Source organism: Ailuropoda melanoleuca, chromosome 6 (assembly GCF_002007445.2).
Source record: "Ailuropoda melanoleuca isolate Jingjing chromosome 6, ASM200744v2, whole genome shotgun sequence".
Lineage (NCBI taxonomy): Eukaryota > Metazoa > Chordata > Mammalia > Carnivora > Ursidae > Ailuropoda > Ailuropoda melanoleuca.
The window spans coordinates 71,238,398-71,263,709 of record NC_048223.1 but is presented as its reverse complement, the minus strand read 5'-3'; the positions used below and the strand labels follow the sequence as shown (position 1 = coordinate 71,263,709).

Below are 25,312 nucleotides of genomic sequence, written 5' to 3'. Positions count from 1 at the left end.
AATATGTGATAGGGGTCGGTTGAGGGTTATTGTAACGTTGGCAGGGCCATATTTTATAAGATTTGGTAGGTGCTTTGGGTGGGGCCAATTGCTGTTATGAAAGACAGTGAATAAAACCTGATTCAAAGATCTTTTACTATTTGGTCCAAAACGACACTTTGTCAATACTTCCATTCACTATTCAATATGCTGTGCAACCTATGATCTAGTCACACCAAAGTATTTATCATATTCTGAGCAAGCCATGCTTTAATATGCCTTAAGTCACTGTTTATGCTATTCTCTCTTATAAGAATAGCCTTCCCTCACTATCTATCAGGTGAAATTGTCTATAAAATATATCTCGAATGTTATATTCTCCATAAAACCTTCTCTAGGGATTTGGTAACTTTCTCATTAGCACTTTTGGGTTATATACCATATACATATGACATATAAATACATTGTATTGTAATCGTTTATATGTAAATTTCTTCCAATAGAATATCCTTTAAATTCAGAGATGGTAGAATCTCATTCATCTCTAAGTATCTACTATTCACGGGTAATACATACTCAATATGTGTTTCATGAAAGGAAAAAATAAGGATGATTCAAGGGGAGATAGTTCTATAATAAGAAAGAGTCTTTGGAAGGAGTACCTGTAGCTGGTTCACAAGTCTGTGTTACCTAAGATATGCTCAAGTATAAGGGGAATGTATGTACTGAGTATGATGAATGCTCAAAATTTGGGTCAAAGAGCCAGAGTACTGGTTTTTATTTTTCACCATTTGCCATCTCTGACTAAGAAGTGTTGCAGATGAATTTTTATTGCTGCCTCATTCCCTTCCAACCTGAGAAATTTTACTCTGAGGGCACTTTCGTTTGTGTCTGACGGCAATGACCTTGTACTCACAGAAAAACAACTCCTCCTTTGGGGTTCTTTGTAACACATGAAGGAGTGGTTTGGGGACAAACTGTTTTATTTGGGGCTGGTTACTCCTTCTGTTTCTTACCTACAGTATTATTTCGGGGGGCTTTTTGCCTTAAGTGGGCTTTCATTAAGGACATTACTGGAAGATCTGTAGCTTTTAAAAAAGGCTTACCAACAATGTCAAGAAGGCTGGCTTTAGAAGCTAACGTGAAGAAGCCTGACCTAAAGGACTTTTTGTAATCTGGCCCTTGTGTGTGTACTTTGTGCCAGTTCCCATTCTAGGTGTTGGTGGTAAAATTACAAGATAAGAAAAGACACATTTCTTCACTCATAGTATTTATAATCCAGAATGGCAAACAGATAAATGACTTGTTACAATGTGGGTAGTGAGTGGTATCATGAGAAAGCATAGAGTGCTATGGGACTTCATAGAAATGGCACCTATCCAGATTCATCTTAAAGGACGAGAACTAAATTAAGTCCCAGCAAAGAAAAACTGCACTGATAAAGGTGAATGATTACCAAAAATGAATGAGTGATACATTTAGTTGGAGTGGTGGTGAGAGTACTTTCTTATTCATTTTGTGAGTTGTCAGCTTATTCTCAGCAGAATTAGTTTAGACAAATTATGAAACTTAACCTAGCTAGTATTCAGCATGGCCTGCACCTTTGAGCGAACATCTATAACATTAGTCAATGAAAAACCAGGTAAGAATTATTGGTCAATATCTTCAGAAATCCACTTCAGGGCAACTTCGGAAATCTGCACTACCCTTTCCTCCTAAACACACGTTAAAACAGATGAGGTGCAATGGCGACAGCTTGGCTAAGATTCTTGTCCACAAATACTGTAACTTGACTGAGACAAATGTGGACCTGTTGTCAGAAATAATTGTATCTGGCAGCTTGTATGCTGTAAAAAACTGGCATGGAGTCGCATCGTCACTGTGGAGGCTTGAGGTCGAAACAAAAGCACTTAAAGCCATTGTGAGAAGCAGTATACTGAAGGGAAAAGTTTTTATCTCATAATGCAAAATCAATATGGAATCCTGATCCAACTTTTTTTTGGTCTTTTCCCATGGGAAAATTTGGTGTCTTAGGTAGTTTATGCCAAGCAGCCTGCCATGTGACGTGCACTAACTTCTTTCAGACTTTTCAATACCAGAATCAATTTGAGGCCATCAGATAGAGCTTCTAGCCAAGGCTTTCAAGCAGACAATTCCCAGATGTGCTATGTGTAGTGAAGCCAAGATAATGTTTTCTGGAATAATAATGTGACTTCTCTACAAAATGCAGCCCTTATGGAAAAAAAAAACAAAAAATAAAAAACTCATGTTGATGTTTTGAGACTGGCTTTAAAATTTTTAGTCAGTTTCTCTGATAACCTTCTCCATGTCTACTCAATGACAAAGAACAATTTGGGTTCTTATTAATGTAATCATGTTATTTCATCAGCCTGAAAATAAGAATCAAGGAAACCTTCTCTTAACTAATCTTCTAGAGGTAGTGGCAAACATATTTTGATATGTGTTGGGGACAGATATTCTTTTATTTTTAAGATTCTTATTTATTTGTCAGAGAGAGGGAGAGAGAAAGAGAGAGAGAGGCAGAGGGAGAAGCGGGCTCCTTGCAGATTCAGGTCTCGATCCCAGGACTCTGGGATCACGCCCTGAGCCTAAGGTCGACGCTTAGCAACTCCGCCCCCCAGACGCCCCCCAATAGATATTCTTAACTATTAGATTTTGATAGTGTTCTCTGAACTATAATTGATGATAGGATGAGTTGAAAATTTAAACCATGGTGCAAATTCATCAGATATATTAACCTCACATTTCCTAATATGAATTATTGAGAGTTTCAAGGTGGGCAGGAACATAATACAGGTTTCTGTTTGTCTAAGATAGAAAACTTGTTGAAATATGGATTTCAGGAAACAAGTGAAAGTGTATCAACGCTTTCCTTTCAGTCCACAGCAATGATTTTTTAAAGAGACAAGAAAAATTATCCTTTATTTGTGTGTTATGGATTGCCCATCTGAAATATCTAAGAAATTATATTGGATTTGGTTGAAAATTAGATATTAGAATATTAGATATTAGATTGAAAATTTATCGGGACTGGAAAGACAGAATAACCAGGAAAATTAAAAACTTGCATACACGAAAGCAATTACTTCCTATTTGTTTTCAAACCGATTATTGTTAATAAAACAGAAAAAAAATATTTATAAGCTGTTTAAACAGAAAAAGTCTTGTAAATTATGAATTACTTCTGACTAAGCTTAAACTGTGTCTACAAGCTATACTAAGAAAGTAGAAACAAAAGCAGTAATGATAACAATACAAATGCTACTGAGGAATAGAATGTAGAGGTTTCTGGATTAGAAGCCTCAACAAGCTAAATTAATCTGAGTATAAATTCAATGCAACATGATAAAAAAACCTCAACAGAAATTTTTGTGTTTAATTCTGTGCTTTAATAATAGTTTTCATTTTAAAGCATTCTATTGTGTAAATTTCCAAACACATACAAAAGTAGAGAGAATAATGTAATGTAATGTAATGTAATGTATCCATCACCCAGCGTCAGTGTCAAAAATTATTAGCACCTGGCCAAACTTTACTTATTTGTAATCCCACTTATCACTTCACCCTCATTTTGAAGCAAATCACAGACATCATATAATTCACCCATATGTAACTGTAAAAGATAAGTGCTCAAAAAAAAAGGTATTGCAAAAAAAGTGTTGCTGTGATATTACCCCATTTTAGAAAGTTAGCAAAAATTTGATGAGTTCAAATCAAATACCAATCAACATCAAATTCAATATGCATGCACACAACATGCATATATGTTTGGATTTTTTTTTTTTTGGAATCAGTATAGAAACTAGAGCCTCACTTTGCATTTCATTAGTATACATCTAAAATTTCCTTTAAACTATAAACTCTCCCCTACATTTTTCCCTGGTACTTTATTTGTTAAAGAAACTAGGTTATTTGCCTTGTAGAAATTCTCACATTCTGTATTTTGCTGCGTGCATCTTCATAATAACATTTACAAATTTCCTTGACCCCTATTTTTTTATAAGCTATATATCTAGACATAGAGGTTTAATCAGATCCCAATTTGCTGTTTTGGCAAGAATACTTAATTCAGGTTGTTGGGTTCCTTCCATTGCATCACACTAAGGAACCCACAGTATCTAATATCTCTTTATTATGATGTTAAGATTGATCTATAGGTCTGTGTGTGATTGGCCTGATTCATCCATTATAATTTTAGTTCTTTATCTATTTTTCACCTGGTTACCTGTTACTGATGACTATAATATAAATATGTTTGTTCAATAGGTATTGCAAAACAGTAAGATTCTAATTCTATCATTCCTTTTTCATTAATTGGCTGGGATTTGTCTATAAAGAATAACCTTACTATATCATGTGTTTATGTTGAGGCATATACAGGAAGGGCAGAAAAAATGCCTAATTCTCCCACTCTAATATCAGTTTTCAGAATAATATGTCAGTTCTCTAAAATTCCCTGGAGATGATTTTTTTTTAAAGATTTTATTTATTTATTTGACAGAGATAGAGACAGCCAGCGAGAGAGGGAACACAAGCAGGGGGAGTGGGAGAGGAAGAAGCAGGCTCATAGCGGAGGAGCCTGATGGGGGGCTCGATCCCAGAACGCCGGGATCAGGCCCTGAGCCAAAGGCAGACGCTTAACCACTGTGCCACCCAGGCGCCCCTCTGGAGATGATTATTGCATTGTTTTTCTGTATCATTAAAACCTCATGGATCTTTTCATATTAGATATTTTTCCATCCAGTGCAGTTGTTTTTCTTTGATCTTGAATTTATCTCATCATTGCTAATAGAAATCTCTTCCATTTTTTTTGAGGCAGATAAAGTTTTGTTTTATAGAATGACTGATCTGTGTAATTGCCGAAGCCACTCTGTATAGACAAAAGAGAGGGAGTTTTATTTCTTGGTCTCTTCCTCCTTGGACAGAGTCTTGATGATTTCTTCCTTCTTGACCTGGAGCTGCTCTTCACGGTGCTTGGTCTTAGCTCTGCCTGCCTCAGCCTGGTCAGCCAGAAGCTTCTTGCGAGCCTTGTCTGCCTTCAGGTTGTGGATGTGTTCCATGAAAATTCGCTTGTTTTTTAACGCATTACCCTTCGCTTTCAGGTATGGCTGTGATACATGTGGTGGTCAATCCTCTTAGATCCAAGTATCTTCTGTGCAGCAGGTACAGAATTCTCATCCTCCTCATCCAGGTGACCTTCTCAGGCTTTCGAGCATTGGCAGTCCCTTTTCTCTTACAGATGCCCATATGCCTGCCCTTTTGGCGGGCCATAGTGATTTCTGGCATCGAGCCCGGGAATGGACAGTCACAGGCTTCCGGATGTTCAGCCCGTCTTTGATCACTTTCTGGACATGCCAACGGGAGTTGGCATTGGTGATTTCATTGGGCTCATTGGGGTCCAACCAGCTCTTCTTTTTCCCACTCAGGAGGATGCTGGAGGCAAGCCTCTTCTGAAGTCTGAGCATACTCATGGCTGCAGCCACAGCAGTGAAAGGAAAGACAGGCATCTCTTAAATTTTGTTCCCAAGTCCTTTTGAAATGATCCCTGTAGGTACTGATGCATCCTCACTTTTTCATAGGACAAGCAGGCCCAGAATCTTCTTTTCTATTTCTTCCCGAACCAGGAAATAGCCAGGTCTCTAAGGCATCTTGTACCTTTTGTGGGAAACAGTGTTCCTAGTCCATAATTTGGCCACTAGTGAAGCTCATTGCTACTTAACTGGTCACTGTTTCTAGGCCTTTTCTGCAGAAAAATTTTAAAAGAAGAATACTTTATGTTTATATTGATATTTCCAAGTGTTCCATATTTCCAATTCAAATTTCAGTTTACGGGGTTTTGTCGGTAATTCTTTCATCTAATATATTTAGTTCTTTTCTCTTAAACTAAAAATCTTTGTTCCATATGACTGTAAATACTATAATTTAAGAATAACTTTAATATTAAACAATAGTCATATTATTCACAACATGATTAATAAAAACAATGTAAGATTTCTTAAAGTTCTTAGGTTATGCTCCTTAAAAATAATTTGTGCATGATTAAGATATTAATTCATACACAGTTATATTCTCTTGTTTAATTTTGCTTTTCATTTTTATGGAATCTTTTTAGTTTGAATTAACTTTGCTTAATGATTATCTAAAACATTATTATAGTTTCAAAGTCAAAACCTCAAAGTAAAGCACATTTGGAAAACTCTAGCTTCTCTGCCTTGTCCCTCACTCCTGGATGTCACCATTTTTATTAGTTTTTGGTTTATCTTTCCTTTCTTTTAAAAATATGTATAGGTATAACGCTATATGCATATTCCTGTTTCTCCTTTGTTTGATAAAAGGTAGCATACTATAAATGCTAGTAATATTCCTCATTCTTTTTACAAAGCACCTAAAAGTCATGGCACCCTTTGTGGAGCAACATGCAATATTTACATTTGGTTTTTAAAATAAGTATCTTGCGCTAAACTTGTTCCTGCTATATGTCATTGTGACAGTGCCTAGCAGGTACGGTTCTAGTGCTTTACGTGTGCTGCCTTCCTTGATCCTCATGACTTTTAAGGAAGTAATTGTGCTATCTCCATTTCTTATTGAGGAAAAGAAGGCATAAAGAGATTAAGTGACTTTACCAGGGTTTGTAGTAAATAGGCAGGGCTGGATTCACACCTAGGCAGTCTGACTCCAGGGTCAATGCTGTTAATCACTCTATCCTACTGCCTGCCTCTCCTGGAATATAGAAAAAGAAAGAAAGAAACAGAAAGAGATAATACAGTTGAAGAAAACATATGGAAGGACACTTTATTTTAAGAAATTTTTAGCCATTAACATTTTCCCCACTTAATGAACAAATCTTATTTGGTTTTAGTGACAATACATTTTGATCTACTTCACAAAATTTTGGAATATTCTTTAAGGACATGGTTGAAGATTTGTTGATACCCAATGCTAGACAGATGAGGTACCTGAAGTCTTGGAAGAGGCAGGAGATACAGCAGGTTGATAATAAGTAGGAGCTGCAACTCTTGTCTCCTGTCTCGCACAATAAAGTGTGAGAGTTGAAGCAGAGCTTTGGGGCCTTTGAGACCCAAAGTAACCAGCGGTCGTTCTGAAGACATCATGTTGAATTTTAGACCCTTCTAAGCCTGAAGAAGGCTGAATCTAGTTCTGACCATGCATTAGCATACCTACTTCTAAACAGGTCATCCTCACTTACTTCTTCCTTTCACTCTTCCCTCTACGGCCCTCACAGATGGTGTAGTTCTATTGATATATGGCTGCTCATTGGACTGCTAATTTTATTGTGAATTTCTTTGTGGGTTTTTTTTTTTTTGTATTTACCAAGGCACTGATCATTTTTCTAATCTTCTTGCAAATGAGAAGTCTACTGTATATACATGTAGTATTTGAAAATACCCGCTTCAAGGGAAAAAGATTTTAAAAATTCGATGCCACTGTTAATTGGCTTCAATTATATATAAAAAGTAGAAACTGCTGAATCCTATGCCTTTCTTTTCCTTGTTGAGATTACTATGCTTTAAAAAAATCTGCACTAAACTCTGAAATGGAAACAAACTGAAAAATATTATCAGAAAAATAATTTTGAATGTCCTAATTAAAATATGAATCCACACAAATATGGAGATAACACTAGTTTTTCAGTTACTATCTAAGTAGGATCCTACATTTGAATGTTTTATTTTTATTATCTACTTAGTTTTTTAATTTTCTAGTTATAAAAATCTTTTGTTTATACTATATTAACTTGCTGTTGTTTTATATGTTTTTGTGTTTTTTCTTGTGTCTGTTTTTTAAGATTTATTTATTTGAGAGAGAGAGAGAAAGCGACTGAGCACGAGCAGGGGGAAGGGCAGAGGGAGAAAAGCAGACTCCCTGCTGAGTGCAGAGCCCTATGTGGGGCTCAATCTCAAGACCCCAAGATCATGACTTAAGCTGAAACTGAGTCGTATGCTTAACTGATTGAGCCACCCAGGAGTACCTTCTTGTGTCTTTTTTTTTTAAGATTTTATTTATTTATTTGACAGAGAGAGAGACAGCCAGCAAGAGAGGGAACACAAGCAGGGGAGTGGGAGTGGCAGAAGCAGGCTTCCAGCAGAGGAGCCTGATGTGGGGCTCGATCCTAGGACTCCGGGTTCATGCTCTGAGCCGAAGCAGACGCTTAATGACTGAGCCACCCAGGCACCCCCTTCTTGTGTCTTTTTAATAAGTTTTTAAAAATCTCATCTATGTAGAAATAAGCTTAAGTTGGACATTGTATAATATTTATCTGTTTTTGAGGGGAAAGGTGAAGGAAGTGAAATTTGCAAAATAGAATAAACACTCATATATGCATTTATAGAACACCTACTGCTTTGCCCATAGTGTTAGATACAAAGAATATAAGGATGAGTAAGATAGCATTGCTACTGGAAGAAACCTACCAATTTTTTTCTTTCTGCCTCTGCCAGAGGGCCCTTCAGGACTTAGTTTTGATTGGCTATGATTCTTTAGGCAATACCTGTAACAAATCAGATAAACTTAATATATAGTCTTCCAGAAAAAATAATTGTAGAGTATTTCATTCAGTACTAAAATGATACATCTTGTATTAAATTCTAGCGTATTAGATCTCCCCTAATTTCCTTTCCATTGTTTTCTTGGATAGAGTAAACTTAATCTTCTCATCTTATCCCAGAGGCCTTACTCTTCTTTGCCTTTATCATTATCCCACTTACTACCAGCTAGTAAGTACAAGTCTCTGTAATTATCTTGCAGTTACAAGTGTGAGTTCCTGTCAGACATATGGATTATGATTTTTATTTCTCTACAGTGCTTGTTTCTAATTCTGTTCACTTGGTTTTCTACTTTGAAATTTTGCTGCCTATAATATTCTCTTGGCCCTCTCCTCTAGAAAGTTTGCACATTAAATCGTGCTTCAGAATCATTTCATTAAATTTCTTTTATTGATGATCTCCTGGTTGTTAGGGTGGTTACATGCAGTTATTTGGAACAATCTAAAAGAACCCAGAGGGCCCAAAGTTGCTATTCCTATTAAAATACACCTTCTCATTGGGATAAATAGTTTACTTACTCTCCTGTGTAAGCACACAACCAGTGCAAGCAATGAAAAGGTACAGGGCATCTTGAATACTTCTGAATTTCAAATTATTTTCTGATGTCTTTTCAAATCTTCCTGTAAAGCTTTGTGAAGCTTTTTTTTATGATAGAAAACTGCACGCAAGCACCCAAGGGTCAGGCCTTTCCTAACCTAAGCTTAATGGCTTTGCTGTGTGAGCTAAGATCATTTATAAAAATCACAGAAGAGCAGATTCATCTGTTACCATGTATAGTAAGATCTCAAAGAGACAACTAAACATGACAGTTGAGGGGACTTGCAATTGAGAGAAAGGGGGGAAAAAAGCCATGAGCAGAGTTGAGAGCCATGTAATTATTCTCATTCACACTGTGACTAGCTTTAAAGTGATTTATTCAAAATGGTTACCCATGTACTCTTAGTCACCTCCTTTCTTGACTACTCCTAATTCTGATTTTGGCATTTGTCTATAGAATATATTTGTTCTGCCTCTTGAAAGAGAATTGTGCCGCGTTTTCAGTAGTGTTTAAATCAGTTAATCATATTTCCCAATTATCCCATAACATTAGTTATTTGAATTTCAAGTTGCAACGTTCTTAGAGAAAGCTTAATATCTTCATTACAGTCATGGTTAGCTAATTAGCATCCTGAATGCTGCAGTTTAACCCAGGATGACACTATTTCTGGCTTAAATGATACGTTGTTTTATTATTTAAAAATTGTAATGATATTTAAAAATATCATTGTTGAATTCTACTTAATAAGAAACCTCCTTTGAAAGTGTCCAGGCACCATATAAATGCATTACAGTTCTCATCTATTGGTTTATAAATAAACGCACCCTTGAATGTTCTCCAAAAGAGTAATGCGATTTACAATATAGTTAATGAAAATTAAGCTATATTGGTTTTCCTGGAGGAAAATTGCACTGCATAATTAATTTTAAAAATCACTGTTTATTTCTTCAGTTTGTTGAGAAAGAAACAGATTCAAAATAATAAAGCTAAGCATACACATTGCATTTTGACATTGTCTTTAATTAAAAGATCAGTGCCTCAGAAACAGTTTTATCTTGTTTGAGTTGCCATTTTAGTTGCCATCGTACTTAAGGCTTTTTTCCCCTTTCCTTAAATAAGCATTCTCATCTTTTAAATACAAGATATAAAGGAGCTGCAATTATTTCTGTTACTAAAATAAGTATCTTGCAATTTTACTAATTTTAACATTTAGGTTTTGATGTTTTAATTTAGTGATTATTATACAGTGTACCCAGCCATGAGTCAACTAAGTCAGAGAGGTGAAGTGATGTGGGCTCGGTTACATGTAGGGCAATGACAGAACTGGTACTAAAATTCAGGCTTTTGAGTTTCCAGTCTAGTGCTTTTTCCCTTATCTGGACTTTTGGTGCCTTGTGATCACTTGATTTGTGGTAGCGTAGCCCAGAAAATACACATTCAAGGTTCCTCCCTGCCTGTCCATGGCCTGATAGCTCATTTCATTTTGGCACTCAATAATATTCCATTGCCTGGGGTGCCTGGTTGGCTCAGTTAGTAGAACATGTGATTCTTGATCTCAGGGTCATGAACTCAAGCCCCATGTGGGGAGTAGAGATTACTTTTAAAAAATCATATTCCATTGTCTGGATGTACCACAGTTTATCCATTTATCTACTGAAGAACATCTTGGTTGCTTCTGAGTTTTGGAAATTATGAATAAAACAATTATAAAATCCATGTGCAAGTTTTTGAATGGAGATAAGTTTTCCATGCCTTTAGGTAAGGAGTGAGATTTCTGGATTGTGTCATATGGAAATAATATGTTTAATTTTGTAGGAAACTGATAAAGTTTTCCAAAGTCTGTACCATTTTGCATTCCCTCCAGCAATGAATGAGCATTCCTGTTGCCCCACATCCTCACTAACATTTGGTGTTGTCAGCATTCTGGATTTTGATCATGCTAATAGATGTGTAGTGGTATCTCATTGTTGTTTGAATTTGCATTTCCCTGATGACATGTGATGTGGAGCATGGCATCTTTTCCACAGTAACCTTTTAACAAAGTCATTACCTTCTTAAAATTAATCATTGACTCCCCATTGCTTTTGAAAAACAGACTCTGTGATGGCCTGGACAGTTTGCATGATTTGGCACATGTATAGTTACCTCATCTTGTATTAGGTATATATTGTTGCTATAACAAATTACTACAAGCTACACATACTTAAACACAGTGCTTAAAACAACACGTTTCTTAGTGTTCTCATAAGTCAGAAGTCCAACATGTGTCTCACTGGACTAAGGTCAAGGTGTCAAGAGGACTGTGTTCATTTTGAGGTTCGAGAGAAGGATCTTTCCTGTTGCTTAAGGGTGCACAATCAAGTCCACAGGGTTGTAGGACTAAATGTCTCTATTTCCTTGCTGGCTGTCATCCAGGGGCCACCCTTAGTTTCTTGGTGCCTCTCTCTAGTTTTTGCACATGGACCTCTACACCTCAGAACCAGCAACAGGGCATCTACCCTTTTCAGGCTGCCATCTCTCTAACCTTTCTTCCATAGTCACATCTCTTTTTGACCACAACCTGGAACCACTTTTAAGGACTTGAGTGATCAAATTAGCCCCACCTGTATAACCCAGGATGCTCTTCCTATCTCAAGATCTGTAACTTTAATGACATCTGCAAAATACCCTTTGCCATGGGTTCACATATTCCAGAGGATGTAAGAATTTTTAGAGGGCCATGATTCTGCTTATCACACATCTCATATTACCTTGGTCACCATCTCTAACCACAGTGGCTTCATTTCTGTCCTCAAACCTGTGAAGCACTTCCCTACCTCAGATACATTGAATTTCCTGGGCCTTACTCCTTGGATTTCTTCTTCTGACTCTTTGCTTGGTAGTAAACTTAGTCAAAGTTGGTTCTGAAAGTAGGTCCAACTGAACTCATAAATAGGAATATGATGAATTGAATGTATGAGAATTTGGGAAGAACAGAAACTGTAGACAAGATATTGAGTCTGACAAGTATATTGGTAATACAATTTCTCAAACCTATATGTTTGGACTGTTAGCCCAGGTCCCTGATGTATTGAAAGAGGACAAGTTTGGGGCATGTGAATTTTTTTTTTATTCAATCAATATTCACTCTTGTATTGGGGTAAGAAAAAAGTACATGAGGGTTTATCAAAAGTAATCATGAAACTGCATTTGCATTCTTCTTCTCTAATGCTAGATCTTTTGTTTTAGCTGAGGGGTTAGTAGGCTACTGATTTTGAAACAGAATCACACAAAGAAAGAAAGCATTGCTTATAAGACAGTATAAAAACAAAAGAAATCTTCCCACCTAAAGATGAGCTCTTAAGTGTCAATCTTGATCTTTTTGCATGGAGAGTGAGCAAATATATATTGCATAATAGTTAACTAGCGAGCCAGTAGAGCGTATAGAATAGAGGCAGTGGTGTGACAGCCCTCTTAGTCTGATGAAACTCCATAGATACCCATCACCTGGTATTAGAAAATGCAGTACAGCACTTAGAAATGTCATTGCTATTTTCAACTCAACATTATTTGGGACTGGTGAATCAATTAATCAATCAAAGTCTCTCTTTTAAAACACTATAGTTTTTTTTTTTTAAGATAAACCACTCTGCTTCAGGATTTCAAGTTTGATGGATTGAAGAAGAAAAGCTTTCCCCTGTTTACATTCTGGTAAAGGGAAGTCTTGCACTTCATTTCATTTCTTCACATTAGCTAAGGAAAATGTTGTATCTCAATATATGACCTGATACATAACAATGGAATGAGCAGTCTAAAATGGGATATGATTTGGAATTAAGAATATGGGGTGCAGGGGCGCCTGGGTGGCACAGCGGTTAAGCGTCTGCCTACGGCTCAGGGCGTGATCCCGGTGTTATGGGATAAAGCCCCACATCAGGCTCTTCCTCTATGAGCCTGCTTCTTCCTCTCCCACTCCCCCTGCTTGTGTTCCCTCTCTCGCTGGCTGTCTCTATCTCTGTCGAATAAATAAATAAAATCTTAAAAAAAAAAAGAAAAGAAAATGGGATGCAGTGTGGAAGAGGATGAAATATTACAATGAATCCTAGCCTTTCTGTAAAATCTAGCTACTAACTGCTTGCACTTGTTAAGGCTGTTGATTGTTAAGGGCGTTGGCAGAAGAAAAGTGAATCAGGTGGATCTGAGAGTAGTATTTAACATGTTGACGGAGAATCTATGAGCAGGTGGTGATGAGGAAGACATTGATAGTCATTGGAGATGGGAATGTAGGCAGTGTGAAGCAGTGCCTTGCTTCTGAAGACATAAAATACAGAATTTAACAGAAGGGTCCAAGTATCAGGAGTGGGATCAAGATGACAGCTGAACTTGGGGATGGGGTGAAATACCTGAATGCAAAACCAACTAATCGTAAGGTTGATTTGATATTCAGTCACAGATCATTAAGCCAGAACTGCTTCTGTGAGTCCATCTTTGATGAGATCATAACAGGATTTATCATAGTGAGATTATTGAAATTATAAATGGAGGTTAAGGAGCCCAGATACAGGGAGATGAAAAAATTATTACAGAATATTCTCCAAAACTTGTGGCTTTAAATTTTTTTTTTTACTCATTTCTATCCCCCTCTGCTTTCCAATCCTACTTTTTAACCCACTTTTGTCCCTTTTCTTTCTCTTCTTTGGTTCATAGGCAAACAGGATTAGAGGCTGAGGGTATAGGGGCGGTAAGGAAAATAAGGGAAACTTCTTTCTGTTTTTAACCTTTGGGAAATCCTGCCATAGACATTTCTATATATTTTTGAACTGGGAACGTTACAAATGATCATCAAGTGAAGAAAGTCATATTATCCAGTTGGGCAAACAGAGATTGGATTATCAGTCACTGGTGTGATCAATTTATTTTCTTAAGGAAACACAAGGTATCTGTCCTTTATAGTATCAGCTGTGACACCAGAAGTGCATTACAAAGAATCTCCCCAAATTATTTCCTTTATCCCCTTCTTCTATCCTTTATTCAGCAGCTTTTTAAAAAGATTTTTCCTCTTTCTTGTGATTTTAAAATTTGTACTGAATGCACAAGAGGGCTAAAATACAACTTTTTCTTGGTGCAGAGACTTCCCACCCAGTTGGCATTTTTATTATAAGAACAATTACCTGGGGAGGTGGTTTACTGGCAAGAACAAAATCAGTATATCCTATTATCTCCCAGTGTTTCCCTAACAGACTCTCTAGGACATAGTATATGGAATTCAGAGGGGGCTTGAGTATAGAATTAGGACATTCTGAAAACCTGAACAAGGAAAATTGAAAAATTGAACCTCAAACCTCTGTATCTCTTTGTAGTAGATAAAGTTGCTTATCAAGATGTAATAATGTAAATAACATTCTGCCTTAAGGTAAATAGGTAAAGGGATATTATATAAATTATTAGTCTTGGAATAGTGCAGTCCAAATTAATAACATCACAGCATCATGACCTGTCTTATTAAACTATATATATAGAGGGGCGCCTGGGTGGTTCAGTCAGTTAAGCGTCTGCCTTTGGCTCAGGTCATGATCCCAGGATCCTGGGATCCAGCCCCACTTCGGGCTCCCCGCTCGGCCGGGAGTCTGCTTCTCCCTCTCCCTCTGCCACTCCCCCTGCTTGTGCACTCTTTCTTTCTCTCTCTGTGTTAAATAAATAAAATCTTTAAAAAAACAACAACTATGTAAATAGCAAAAGGACTCTACTTGACCTTGCATGATGCATTATTGCTTTAGGTGCTTGTGTGCCTTTTAGTATGTCATATGGAGTGCTGTCAAACTCTGTAATAACCTGGGAAAATGCATTCACTCTCAAACCAGTACTTTTATTCTTTCCTTTGTAAAAGAGTTATTGTAAACACTTTATGACACACCTCCTTGCCTCTTCTTTACCCCAGCCCCTTCCCATGTCCTTATGCAGTTAACCAGTGCCCTCCTGGTATTTCTGGGTACTCAAGATTATTTACTTTTATGCATCATTGAGCCCCATAATCTGGACTTTTTACTATTTGTCTTCCTTATTTTTTTTCTGTATGAGTTATCCATTGCTGTATAACAGCTGTAAAACCTAGAGGCTTAAAATAATACACATTTATTATCTCATAGTTTCTGTGGATCGGGAGTTGAGGGTAGCTTAGCTCGGTGTTTCTGGCTCAGGATCTCTCAGGAGGTTGCAATCAAGCTGTTGATGGAGGTTAGAGTCATGTGAAGGCTTGACTGGGGCTGGGATATCTGCTTCCAAGACAGCTCACAAACATGGCTCTTGGCAGGAGGCCTTCTGGTAGGACAGCTGGCTTTTCCCAGAGTGAGTGATGCCTTTTATCACTGAGTCTTGGAATTCATACACCATCACTTCTTCTATATTCTATTCATTGGAAGAAAGTCACTAAATTCAGCTCACTGTCAAAGAAAGGAAAATCAAGCTGTCTTGATGGGAGGAGTATCAAATAATTGGTGGGCATATTTTAAAACCACCATATCTCCCACAACCCACCTATGTCTTCGGTTCACCTGTCTCATTTCTTACAGCTTTTTTAGCTCAAGGTGAAACTACTAATAATTGAGGGTAATTGTGTTTAAATATTTAGTTCCTTTGGGCCACATAGTATAAAAATTAAAAAAGCATACAGCCAGTTCATATTGTGGCTCTGCCATTTACTGATTATATGACTTTGGAAAAATCATTTAACTTTTATAAACCTCACTTTCATCAACTGTTAAATGGGGATTTTGGTATCTACCCTGCAAAATCTAATAGAATCGAAGCCATGCAGGTAAAGCAACTAAAACAGAGTTTTCCATGTAACAGGTTAACAATTGGTAGCTATAATAACAGCAACACTGATTATTATGGTAGCCATTGCATTGTATTTGGGAACCCTGTATTTTGATGACCTTGGCAAAACTCAAAGAAATTTATAAATGGTGGAAATCACTGTGCAAATGGGTATGAAGCAATATAATATTATCAGAGCTCTCCTCAGCACAAAGGCTCACCTCCATCCCCCTACTCAGCTGGCCCCTCAATGTTCCCACCCAGAGGCTTCAGTGTATCTTAGTCAAAATGTCAGTCAGTGTAGGGTCCTGTCTCTGAGCCCCTACCATACTGCCTATGAGCTATGTGGTCTTAGGCAAAATTTCCAACCTTTTAAGTCATCTTTCCTCATATATAAATTTAAGGATACTTATTCCCTTTTTTCAGCACAGTGAATCAGTTCTAGTAGAAAGAATGGTGGCTCACAAACTGATATTTCCTTTTGTTTAAGTCAGTGGTTCCAAAATGGGCTGTTCATTGGCATCCCTAGGAGCACTTTAAAAAATCCTGATGCCTGGTCCCCATCCCAGAGATTTCAATTTAATTGTTCTTGAGGCTATGTGGTACCTACCCATTTGTGATTTTAAAAGCTTCCTAGGTATTTCTAATGTGTTAATATGTTATGCTGGTTTAGGTTGATAATTTTATCTCTTACATCAATCATTAGCCCAAATGGTCTAAATCAATTAGATTACAGTTAAAATAGTCTAAAACCACTTATTTGGATCTTATCTTTCTATGCTTTGATCTTTCGTTTTTGTTTTTCCTCTTGATAAATAGTTTTATTTTTCTCAGTATACATTTGACCCATTTGTTCTGTGCTTCCTGATTTTATTATTCTTGCTTTGCCCAAACCCCCAAGTCCCTTGTGCTAAGGTCATATATTCTACTTTTTAAAATAAGAAAGGAATAAGCAAGTATAGATTCATGTTGTTGCTTTTAGATAGATTATTCTTCCAGCAGGAAAGATGACACCATGTTGCTTTGGTGGAAGTAGATGGGCATCCTGCATGCTTCGTAAGAGCCATTGATGAATGGTGTCATTGGCACACTGGACTACGTATTGGCAATAGTGCACACAACAGATGGAGCTGAGTGTAGGCAGTCAAGTGTTCAAGCTCTGTCTCTGAATTGACTAATGGTTTTGATGGCAGAAATTCAAGGCCAAAGCACCAGGATGCCAGTCTTTGTGTTGTATTGAATGCCAGCAATTAAAGTTATGAGACCACTCCCTTTCTGTTCTAACTCAAACTTAATTAATTTTGAATTAAAACAAATAGTTTCCATGACCACATGAGGTACATTTTGGGTTTCGCTCATCAGGATTAGTGTAATGATGTCTCCACCCCTTTGTTAGTCCCCACAAAAGACCCCTAAGAAGCCTGTTTAAAATGCCATCCAAAGTGGCATGTTGCTGTTAAATATTTTGATATGTATAGGGCATTTTCATATCCGTGTCCTATGTAGAGAATCCGTAGGTGTCCTGTTGGAAAATGCCAGTGACCTAATGTAGCATAGAATCAGTATGGGCATTTGGCACTTGTCCACAGCTCTAAGAAGGTCATTTGTCAGGGCTTTCGGAACTATTTCAGGCCAGGTCTTATCTAAAATAAAGATACACTTCAAGGTGTAGTTTGCAGATGAAAGTTTGTAATCATACCGTATCTGGTTATTGTTCTCATAATTAGCTCTACTGGTTAAAGCTCAGTCCTAATACATCCAAGATTGTGGATTTAGTTTCCATGTGGTTTATTTAGCTTTATTCTATCTCATTATCACAGATTCTTCTTCTAATCCTGCTAGGAGCCTTGCAAGTGTTTTTTCTCTGAAAAAAATGTATATAATTACTTCTAGATTTTGTATGCCAATACTCTGAATTCCATACATTGGAAGACCATGTAACTCAGATTACTTGACAGCATGTGTGGACACCAGCATATGATCTTGAGTAAATTGGAACTGAGTGTAAACTTTCTCTTGGGTCATTTTCACCCTGTTTGCTTCCTTTTAGAGACTTCAAAAGTAAAAATATTCATGAGTGTAAGAACAGGGTAATTATAACGAACTGACTTGTGGTTTCATTGAATACATGGAAACAAATGAAAATAAAAACACAATGGTCCAAAGCCTTTGGGATACAGCAAAAGCAGTCATAAGAAGAAAGCATATAGCAATACAGGCCTACCCCAAGAAGCAAGAAAGATCTCAAATATACAACCTATCCTTACACCTAAAGGGGCTAGAGAAAGAACAACAAATGAAGCCTAAAGCCAGCAGAAGAAGGAAAGTAATAAAGATTAGAGCAGAAATAAATGATATAGAAACTAAAAAAAACAAGAGAACACATCAATGAAACTAGGAGCTGGTTCTTTGGAAAAATTAATAAAATTGATAAACTCCTAGCCAGACTTATCAAAAAGGAAAGAAAAGGGACTCAAATAAATAAACTCACAAATGAGAGAGGAGAAATGACAACCAACGGAAGTACAGTTGTAAGAGAATATTATGAAAAACTATATGCCAACAAATTGGACAACCTGGAAGAAATGGATAAATTCCTTGAAACATATAAACTACCAAAACTGAAACAGGAGGAAATAGAAAACAGACTGATAACCAACAAAGAAATTGAGTCAGTAATCAAAAATCTCCCAACAAACAAAAGTCCAGGACCACGTAGCTTCATAGAGGAATTCTACTGACATTTCAAGAAGAGTTAATATCTATTCTCAAACTATTCGAAAAAGCAGAAAAGGGAGGAGATCTTCCAGATTCATCCCATAAAGCCGACATTACCCAGATACCAAAACCAGATAAAGACTCCACTAAAAAAGAGAACCACAGGCCAATATCCCTGATGAACATAGATGCAAAAATTCTCAACATTCTAGCACATCAAATCCAATGTACATTAAAAAATCATTCACCATGATCAAGTGGGATTTATTCCTAGTGGCAAGGGGGGTTCAATATTCACTAATCAATCAACCACATTAATAAAAGAAAGGATAAGAACCATATGATCCTTTTAATAGAGGCAGAAAAAGCATTTCACAAAGTACAACGTCCACTCATGATAAAAACCCTCAACAAAGTAGGGTTATAGGGAACATAACTCAACATAATAAAGGCTGTATACAAAAGACCCACAGCTAATATCATCAGTGGAGAAAAACTGAGGGATTTTCCTTTAAGGTCAAGAACAAGACAAGATGTCCACTCTCACCACTGTCATTTAACATAGTATTGGAAGTCCTAGCCTCAGCAATCAGACCACACAAAGAAATAGGAAGCATTCAAATTGGCAAGAAAGAAGTCAGTCTTTCACTATTTGCAGGTGACAGGATATGCCATATAGAAAATCTTTAAATTTAATGTGTTAGTGCCATTATTAAAGTCACTGGCAAATTCTGACCTGTACCTAGTTTTAGGTTTGCTTCCAAGACCAGGGTCCTCAAAGTCCCTGAGCACAGCTATCAATTCTGACACAGTTATCTTGGTATTAATAAGAGGAGATGAGGCTCTGTTTGAAAAACAAACCCTAACACATCAATTGCTTAACGTGTACAAATTTTACTCATGCAAAGTCTGCTGTCTTCTCAGTGGCTCTCCAGGACACTTTCCTTGAGAATTGACTTAGGGAGATACTCTGCTACCATTTTGTGAAGCTATCGCCTCAACATGTAACTCCTTGGTCCCTACAGCAGGGAAAAGAGAGAGACCTCCCAAACTTACACGTCCTCTACTTCCAGCTCATAGTTTGGAACTCACTTGGGAATGGGTGCCTGGGAAGAGGAGGATGAAGGAAAACCTGGTAAGCACGGAACACACGTTGCCACACTGTCACTTCATTCTCTTCATTTCCTTTCTCTGAGCTTCACCTCATATTTCACTGCTTGCAGGTGTCTCCAAACTAATCTTGGCTTTGGTGCCTGTTGTCTTCAGTACATTCTCAACATTGCTGCCAGAGCCATCCTATAACAGTGCTTTCATCATATCAGTTCTCTGCTACAGTAACTTCAACAGATGCTCTCCATTACTTACAAACACAGTCCAAATTCCTCAGTGTGTGTCATATAAGACTTTACAGTTTGGCTCCAGGCTACATTCCTAAGCTTAGCACTGTGCTTCTCCAACATGAACACAAAACTTGAATTCTCAACTCCACCCATACTCGGTCTCCTAAATACACCTTGCCCACATCTACCTCTGCATGATTATTTTCACTATTTCTTCTACCTCTATCTGTCCCTGAAGTGTTTCTGGCCCAGGGACCCAAAGCAATTGCTTTCTCTCTGCTTTATTCCCATTTCATCTATTATTTGTGTCATTCAGCTAGCTTGGGCATTGATGACTGGCATCATTACTTAACTTCTCATGGGCATTTGTCTTTTCTATTAGATAATTTGCAAACAGGAGCTGTATCTATTCCTGCATATCCCAAAGATCTCAGAAAAATGCTAAAAACAGTCATGTATGGTAACATTTGTTGAGAAGAATGAGTGCCTGAATGATTGAGTAGGGAGCCCTAATTTGCTTTGTGTGATCCATAAGCTCTGGTTTCATGTAGTGGTCTATTAACATTACAATGGGATCTGTATTCTTATTTCTAGTACATGTGGACAGCACAGGATCTCTGGTTTAGAGGTCTTAAGAGGAATATTGCAATTCCTAACCTTTGCTTGGTTTTATATAAACGAAGTTTAAAATTGTCTTCTTTAGTGACCCAGGAAAGCTCATGGTTCTTGGTAGGGAATGTTTGGTTTTGGATTCTGCTTTATAGCAATGTATTACTATCATAATTAAGAAGTGACTACACAGTTAAGAATGCAAAGCTTTGGAGCCAGACAGCTTTGGGTTCAAATTATAGAGCCTACACCATGTGACTGTGTGCTTGGGGGACTCACCTTCTCTGTTGAGTTTCCATAAAATGGTTATAACATCTACTTCCATCACAGAACTGCTGAAATGATGAAATGACATAGTCTCCCAGACACTCAGCACAGAGCCTGATGGAGTTATTGCTCAAAAATGGTTAATTCTACCACTAATATTTATGCTATTGAAGAAGATATAAACATCACTTTATTTGAGTCTAAAAAGCAACATTGTTTTTGTTATTTATCTCCCTGGAATTTTTTCTTCTTTTCTTTTCTTTTCTTTTTTCTTTTCTTTTCTTTTCTTCTTTCTTTTTCTTTTCTTTTTTCTTTTCTTTTCTTTTTTCTTTTCTTTTTTTAAGACTTTATTTATTTGAGAGAGAGAGAGCCTAAGCAGGGGGAGTGGCAGAGAGAGAGGGAGAAGAATGCTCCCTGCTGAGCAAGGAGTCTGACCCTGGGGCTAGATCCCAGGACCCTGAGATTATAACCTGAGCTGAAGGCAGACAGACACTCAACCGATTAAGCCACCCAGGTGCCCTCCCTGGAATTTCTTGGCAAAACAGAGGCAGGCAGAGGAGTACATTCATAGAAGGTACCATCCAGAAGAATTTTGGCATCAGGTTCCCCACCAAAGTTCACATGCTGTGGCTGCTGCACAGATAAGAAAGAGCCTCCACTTTGTGACCCACTGGGGTGCTGGAACAGTTCCCTGAAGTGACTCTAGAGCTGGCTGGGTTATGAAAGATATGGTTAATTCTGAAAGGAGGCTGTGATGTAACAACCTTAATCATGGTTGCTCCTAGAATCCAGTAAAACCATAATGGCTAGTGAAAGACAAAGGGCAGCTCCATTTAGAACATCAAAATAAAGAGTAAGAAAAAGTAATAAAAGGAAGACACTTTAGTTCATGCCCAGTCTTGTTTTGTTTTGCTTCCTAGCAGAGCAGCTGAATGAGAATTTAATTTGTTGTGAGTACTGGCAGCATGCAGGGAAAAAATAGAATTTACAAATGTTTTGAATTACTGGGAAGCTTGTGAAATTGTATGCACTGTTCAGTTTTATACATTTTTATGAGTGTGATACCTTGTTTCAGAAGTGGGGTTGAGGCTGCTGTGAGCAGGATTTGTAACTCCATTGTATTCTAAACAATTTAAGAGATTTATCTGTGGTTTGAGGAACAAAAGACTTCAGCAAGTACACAAAGCAAAATGTGGCAGATTTGATTTGAAACCAAATCCAAAATGCATGTTCACAGAAAGGAGGAAAATGACATGAAGGGACAGTGGGCCTGGTGAACAGTAGTGCTTTCTTCATTTAGTTTATCCAAGCTTCTGCTTTTCCTTTCCTGACCTTTGAAAACCTAGTGCCCAGTAAGAATTGCCAAGGATTTCTTAAGCTACATTTTCTTTACTCACTATAAAAACTATTTACTTCTATAGTGGGGAAATTATTCAATACACCAGTACCTTAGCAGCTTCAACCATTTAGATGTTCAAGCTTAAAAAAATAAATTTTAAATTTTGTAAATACATATAGTTCTGGATTATAAGCAAACTTTCTTAATCTCTGGATTTGGATGCAAAAATGGAATCAATTTTCTTGCATTTTTGGTTGGATCTATAATTGCTTACCTGTAAGGTTGGAATTTCCTGTTTTTCTATATCAAGGCAAGAATAGAGGATACAGAATAAAAAGAAGTGATTGTAAACTGAGTTCAAAGTCAGTTACTAAGAATGATCATGGAGTTTGCAATAGGAAAGCTGGATTTATTTTCTTAAAAAAATTTTCTCCTTGCTTCCCTAAGAGCAATGTAAGTGGCCCTCTCACAGATACATGGTGAGAGAATGTTATCAGGCTTCTGTCTTTCTACTCTTCTAATTTGCGCTGACTCCAGTGCAAGCTCTGACAGGTGATAGTTCATGAAATTAAAATAAAAGGAGGCAGGCATCGGGGACAGAGGTGCTGGAGCTAGACTCAGAGCTGGAGCTACCCCTGGCCCCAGTCCACTTCAAGAAACATAATTCAAGTGCAAAACAGTGTTCTCGTCGTTTATAAGAACAGTTTCGAGAGAGGCTGTGTAGCTCCCCCATTCACGACCCTGCCATATCCTGCTCCATCTCTTTAGAAATTCTGGAGCAGCATTACCTTCTGGGTCTTGGTCAGTCTACTGGTCAGCCAGAGAACAGTGCCTAGAATTGTAAAGTGATCAAGTCTAGGCAGGGATCAAAATGGGAACAGAGACAAGGGCGTCTTGTCAAAACTAGCTGGCTAACTGGGAAGTAGGGGCAAAAAGAGGGAGAGTGGGTGTCTAGTGATGCAGAGGCAAAAAAAAAAAAAAAAGAGAGAGAGAGAGAAAGAAGAGACAAGAAAAAAAGAAAAGAAAAGAAAAGAAAAAAAAAACAACAAAAAAACCGGGCAGTCCAATCCAGTACTCAGTTCTGAGCATCTTCAGAGTAAAGGCAGAGAGCAATCGTGCCCTTTGGTTTACATGTCTCTGGCTCTGGCTGCCCAGGTACCTCACTCTAATCTGTAAAAAGAAGTAAACAAACAAAACTGTTCCTGGAGAAAGCAATGGGTTTATGCAGGGAACCTAATAAGAATAGACTTCAGAGGTCAGGTGTCATTGAACAACTGCATATAAATTGCCCTTTTCCTCCATATCTGTGCCTGGGGCTTCTCTTCCTTCTCTCTTCCTTTTTTCCTTCTGCTTCCTACCCATCTGCTTCTGCTTTCTTACCCTTATTTGTATTTGTTCTCACTTAACAACAACCATGGGCTTCCTTGACCCTGCTAAAGTGAAACACTGCTAGGGCTGCACGTTGGGTTGCTCTATTTTTTTTTTTTTTTAATTCCTTTATAGGTCCCAAACTTTAATCATGACTGCGGGTGAGTTGAAGACTAGTATTTTTTAAACTTTGGCTTGTGTGAGTATAAATGTATATAAGAATATATCCATTATATTCTTAAGCAAGATCATGCTGATACATTATTGGAAAACTAGGTCAAATAAGGACTACATGTTACATAGGCAGAGGCATTTTAAAATGAAAGAGTGACTCTCAGAAAATACCTGGTTTTCTTAAGCCTCTGAACACTAAACTACAGAGACATTTCCCAAATGTTCTTTGTCTCAATTTTGTTTATTTTCTCAGAAGATTTGGTGATCAGACTAACATCTTTTTGTGTTTTGTGGTTGTTGTTTGTGTAATCTAATATATGCCTAGTTTTCTGCTTTACTAGTTTGAGTATTTATCTCTTTTCCAACAAGCTTTCAGAGAGGAATCCTTAGAAATGCACACTGCAGCCGCTCTATGGTCAGCTCATCTGACCACCTCTCTAGATCGTTCCCTAAGGACATCAGAGTAAGTAAAATAGGAAAATACTACATATTTCTTGTGGAAGAGGGTGGATGTTTATTATATATCCCACTTAGTAATATCCCTCCCTTAACTGAGGGTGTGGTCTCAATCTGTCTTAAACAAGACTCAGACCTGCCTGATGTCACCTTTGGGGATTTAACACATCAGCCAGGGAGCCTCATACCACAAATTTGCAGGCACATGACCCTGAAAAACAGCTAATGGTTTACACTATATATAAAACAATGAATGCACTTTTTTTTAAAAGGACTCTTGTGATCTGTAGAGTGTGTTAACAGTGATGATCTCTGAGTCAGTGGTTGATTGCTTCTTTTTATTACTCTTTCTTCCTAATAATTGCATCGGTCCCACTGTTGTGCCTCAGGCACTGAAAAAGGATACCAACGAGAATCTCTCAACATTTGTGGGTCAAATGACTTTTTAATTCTATTCTGTGAGTTGGGATTAGAAGATTGTTTAATTTTATTATTTTAAAGCTTTCTATTATGTCTTCCTATTATTGAATAACTACCTTTTAAAAAAAATTATTTATTTGGGAGCGGAGGGGGAGAATCCCAAGCAGACTCCGCGCTGACCACAGAGCCTGATGTGGGGCTCAATCTCGGGACCCTGAGATCATGATGGGAGCCAAAATCAAAAGTTGGATCCTCTTGAATAACTACCTTTTATGTAGTCCAATGATCAAATCAGATCTTGGATATTTATACAGATAGAATCAGCAAGAGGCTTAAAATAACCCATTTTAATAATCACATTTGTAATGATCACATTTAATGATTACATTTGTAGTAATGTCATTTAAATACTATTGGGTGATTTGCAACTGGCTGACTGACATTTTCCTGAACTGTGCTTCTTTATATTTATTTTCATTTTTAAAAATCCATGATTAAAGTGAATGTAACAACATGGACAGTGAGGTCACTAAGTGTGATCAAAATCTGGGAGTGGCATCGGAGTCTATCTTTCAGGTACAATCCTTTGGGACAGTTACGTAACCATTATGTTCACACATGGCCCCTTCTAATTTCTCCAGGTTGTGAAACTGCTCCCGTCCTTTTTGTTCTCCACGTGAAACATCTCCCACTTCTATCTTCCCCACTGGACTTTGCATAATTT

The 25,312-nt window shown here is 37.4% G+C and overlaps 1 protein-coding gene and 1 pseudogene across 3 annotated transcripts in view; one reads left to right on the top strand and one right to left on the bottom strand.

Moving 5' to 3' along the window:
• Nucleotides 1-25,312, top strand: part of CTNNA3 (catenin alpha 3) — a 1,722,523-nt gene that overhangs the window by 806,758 nt on the left and 890,453 nt on the right. The window lies entirely within an intron of this gene.
• LOC100471720 lies at nt 4,896-5,471 on the bottom strand (annotated as a pseudogene).